Source organism: Loxodonta africana, chromosome 7 (assembly GCF_030014295.1).
Source record: "Loxodonta africana isolate mLoxAfr1 chromosome 7, mLoxAfr1.hap2, whole genome shotgun sequence".
Classification (NCBI taxonomy): domain Eukaryota; kingdom Metazoa; phylum Chordata; class Mammalia; order Proboscidea; family Elephantidae; genus Loxodonta; species Loxodonta africana.
Window position 1 is genome coordinate 30,556,775 of NC_087348.1, and position 5,028 is coordinate 30,561,802.

Below are 5,028 nucleotides of genomic sequence, written 5' to 3' on the forward strand. Positions count from 1 at the left end.
ATTTGTTTCCATCTTCTGGCTGTTGTGAAAGGTGCTGCAATGAGCATTGGTGTTCAGGTTTCTATTTGCATTCCTGCTTTCACTTCTTCTGAGTATGTGTCTAAAATTTGGATTGTTGGGTCTTATATTAGCTCTGTGTTGACAGTGTCTGTACTAATTTACATTCCCGCAAGCAGTAGAAGAGGGTTTGTGTTTCTCCACAACCTTGCCAATACCTGTTGTTTTCTTTTCTTTTTTTGATCACTGCCAATGTAATGGGAGTGAGGAGGTATCTCGTTATAGTTTTGATTTGCATCTCTCTAATAGCTAAATTTTTTTTTTTAATAGCTAAAGTGGAAACTCTGGTGGCATAGTGGTTAAGTGCTATGGCTGCTAACCAAAAGGTCAGCGGTTCAAATACCAGGTGCTCCTTGGGAACTCTATGCGGCAGTCCTACTCTGTCCTTTACAGCCGCTATGAATCAGAATCGAACCAATGGCAACGTGTTTTTTTTTTTAATGGCTAAAGAAAGCAGCCCTGGTGGTGTAGTGGTTAAAGTGCTCTGCTGCTAACCTAAAAGTCAATGATTTGAACCTACCAGCAGCTCTGAGGGAGAAGGATGTGGCAGTCTGCTTCTGTTAAGATTTCATCCTTAGAAACATAATGGAACAGTTCTGTTCTGTCATATAGTGTCAACGTAAGTCAGAATTGACTCCATGGCAATGGGTTTAATAGCTAATGAAGCTGAGCATCCTATCACTATTGGCCATTTGACTGTCTGTTCAAATGCTTCGCCCATTTTTTGGTTGGGTCATTTTTTCTTTTTCTTGTTAAGTAGTAGAATTTTTTTTTTTTTATTGTCCTTTGATATTGGGCACTCATCAGATATGTTTCCGAATATTTTCTCCCAATCAGAAGCAGAGTCATTAAAATCCAAAAATCTCGTTGTATAATAGACAAAAAGCCTTCAAGAAATGTACATCAGTCTATTTTTTAGCATACTCTTCATTTTTTTTTTGCCTCCCACAAAGCATCTTCCATTATTTACTATGATTTAACTATCAGTTTAAAAGTATGCTCCATACTTTCAAAGCACCATTTTTAGATATTGTCATTTATGTGTTCTGGGAGGTATATTTTCTTCAATTTTTCTAAAAATAAACCTCCAGACATGTTTGGTAACCCCTTTGCCTTTTATGTGTAATGTAATGCAAAGAGTATTAATTTAAACTAAATTAATAAATTAAATATTAATTTAATGAGTGTAAAAATTGAATTTAAACCAAACTTCTAACAGGATTCTTCCAAAATCCTTGCTGCATGTTAAACTGAAAGTAGAGCTATGCGACTCACAGAAATTTCTTTGCATATTCTGTGTGTGTGTTGCTTCTAAAAAGTTTTTTTTAGTAGTAGCGCTTGTCATGCCTTACCTTGCACATTTACATAAAGGCAAGGTTTGGCAGCAACGTAGTAATATATTTAACCATGTATTATTTAAAAGACCCACTATTTTGTTGAAGCCAATTATTTCTGATTACTGTTTCTATTATATTTTACTGAATGCAACAATTCTCCCACCTACTGCTTGATGTTTTCCTCAACTTTTTAGAACATTTTCTTTAATTGTACACTTTAGGGAGCTACCTCAGCCATGGGCAAATATGAAATCCCTTAAGAAACAGAGTATTTCCCAAGGCTTCATTTGTCACTGTGTAATGGCTGCTCAGTGATACTTCACTGGAGGCTGCTGTAGAAAGTATATAGTACTCTCCCTTCCTTCCAAATTTGTCCTCTTAGAGAGAATAATTAAATGTGCTAATTTTTTATTTGTTATTATGTTATTCTATAAGTTATGTATTAATGACTAAGATTTACTTTCTAGTATTTTACCTGGAGTTATATTTAGCTTTTTATTCACTGTTCAAATATTTAATGACTGTTCCAGCTAATCTGAAACTGAAATTATTTTTGAGTAAAAGATAAACAACAACAAAAAAAAAATTGGAAATGGACATGAAGTTTCTAAAGCTGAAATTTTAATACCTTTTGGCAAGTTATTTATTCCGTTAAAATGTTTCCCTTTTTATTTAAATGTCTTCAGATTGGTAATAAAGTTTACATATTAAATCAGATAAAGTCAGACGAAGGTAAAGGATTATGGGGGTTATTTAATGCAACTCCACATCCTACCATTCAAATCTCCTTTGCAACATCGCCTCAAATGTGCAGCTTCTGAATAAATTGAATTTTTAAATTCCATTCAGAAATGCCATTTCCTTCATAATCTTCATAATAAAAACTTTAAAATTGATACACTTTTCTTGGGAAATTTCACTCAATTGATTCTTTAAAAACACAACTATATGAATGCTTCCAGTCGATGTTAATGTATACCAGGTATGCCTGTATCCATTTTTTATGCTTGTATCCATAATAACACACTTTCCTTTTTCATACTAGATTTCAGGAAAAAAGAATTAACAAATGGCTGAAAAGAATTTGATAGTTGTTACTGAGTTTATTATTTTAGGACTGACAGATCAGGCTGTATTGAAAATTGTACTTTTTATGTTGTTCCTGGTAATTTATGCCATTACCTTGGTGGGAAATCTGGGCATGATCTTCTTAATCCATGTCACTCCCAAGCTCCACACACCCATGTATTTTTCCCTCAGCTACTTTCATTTGTAGACACCTGCTATTCATCAGTTATGGCACCTAAAATGCTGATCAAGTTCTTGGTTGTCAGGGAAACTGTTTCATTCTCTGCCTGTATAGTGCAGCACTTGTTTTGGGGGGTGTTCATTACCACAGACGGATTCTTACTTTCAGTGATGGCCTATGACCGTCATGTGGCCATTGTGAATCCTTTGCTTTATACAACAGCCATGTCTAAGAGAAAGTGTGTAGGGCTGGTCATTAGGTCTTACATAGGTGGGATGATGAACTCACTGACACATACAATAAGTTTGGGGAGACTGTCTTTCTGTGGACCAAATGTTGTCAGTCACTTCTTCCGTGATGTTCCTCCACTGCTAAAGCTGTCATGCTCTGATACCTCCATGAATGAGTTGCTGCTGTTAATCTTCTCTGGAGTCATTGCCATGGCCACCTTCTTGATTGTGATCATTTCCTACATGTTCATCCTTGTTGCTACACTGAGGATCCACTCAGCATCAGGCAGACAGAAAGCCTTCTCCACCTGCGCCTCTCACCTGACTGCTGTGACCATATTCTATGGTACCTTGAGCTTTAATTACATTCAGCCAAGTTCCCAGTATTCCATAGAACGCGAGAAATTAGTTTCTGTGTTCTATACACTAGTTATTCCCATGTTAAACCCATTGATTTATAGTCTGAGAAGCAAGGAAGTGAAGGATGCTGTGAAAAGAGCCATAGAAATGAAATACTGCCCCTGTTAATTTCAAGTCACTAGGAACAGTACAAGGGCTCTGGTGACACAATGATTAAGCACTGGGATGCTAACCAAAAGGTCTGTGGTTCAAACCTAGCAGCTGCTCCGTGGAAGAAAAAGCCCTGCTCATCTGCTCCCACAGAGATCACAGCCTTGGAAACCTTATAGGGCAGTTCTACTCTGTCCTATAGGGTCGCTATGAAAAGATATCAACTGGAGGTCATGCAACAACAAGAACATTAATAGTGTAACATTCTACAAGCCAGTCCTCCATTTACTAACATTCAAATGACTTCAATGAATTCTAGAGTTTCTAATTATTATACAAATCATTTTTTCTAAAAGTGACTTTTTTACCCAAAAAAACTAACCTAGAAAGTGGACGTGACTTTCTGCATAGCTGGTTCTAGAAAATGGTAGCTTAAAACTCAGCTTTCCTAAGACTGTAGGCCATTAATATTTGAATCTACCAGTCAATCCACAGAATTGAGTATATCTTTTCTGATATGTGAAGAACTGAATACACACACACTAACATTTAGAAATATATATAGTTAGGTCTTTTCTAAAAGATATATTTTTATTTACTCAGAAAACTAAAATAATTTTATACCTGATATTTGTCTTTGTTTTTAAAACTTGCATTAAAGTTTAAGTATTGGTAAATCTTCGTGTTAGCTAACAAGGGGAATTTGATTCCAAACAATTTTCCTACTATCCTTAATCTTCTTAAAACTCAGTGCCTTCAGCAACAAACGTGGTGTTGTAGGAAAATCATTGTATTATAATTCTCAGCTGGCAATAATGTACTCTTACTAATAAACCCACTTAGAAAATTTAGATACATGCATGGAATGATTCCTAATTATGGAGTAGGTCGAATTCAAAGCCCTTCTTATCTTTTAAGAATCTCCTTCATCTTGTTTCAAGACCAAAAAAAAAAAAATCTTTAAATCAGATGCTGCATGTTAATACCTGCCTAGAGCATCAATTCTGTGTTGATGGATTTCTTGATTGTATAACTTTCTACCATTTTAGAACTGCTATTCTGTTACCAGAAACGTGCCGTAGATATTATTATTTCAAATAAAAATAACTAATACCAGGAACATTTGTATGAATTTTAAAGACATTCAAATCTTGGAGACTGATGTCTTGGAGACAATCTGAGGGATTTCAAACTAATTAGAAAACTCTTGAAATGGACAGTTTTATATTTGCTTGTTCATAGTTAACAATAAAGGTACAATCAATATGCTAGGAAGAATGACAATACTTAGAAAAGGAAAGCTAATTTTTATCTTCCATATTAACAAAAAAACCTTTTCTAAAAGTGGTTGCCTTTATAGATACATGTTGGAACACAGGGGACAGGGATGTAGGTTGATTTAAAAGAAATAAGGCATTTATTAACATAAGATATGAATCTCAATCCATACAAATGTATTTCCAAATGAAATTATCTTCATATTCATCATTTTAATGCTAATTATAGTTAATAAACTAATATATTTAGGTATAACACTTGAACTTTATGAAAAATATTCATATGTATGCATATATATTTTCATGTATATTCATATGTATGGTGGTTAATACGAATAAATTAATGATAAGTGAAAGAAAATCAACTA

General features: G+C 34.4%; 1 pseudogene; it reads left to right on the forward strand.

Annotated features, from left to right (window-relative positions):
• Window positions 1-2,429: 2,429 nt before the first annotated feature.
• On the forward strand, window positions 2,430-3,528 carry LOC100661796 (olfactory receptor 5J3-like; annotated as a pseudogene).
• Window positions 3,529-5,028: the final 1,500 nt, after the last annotated feature.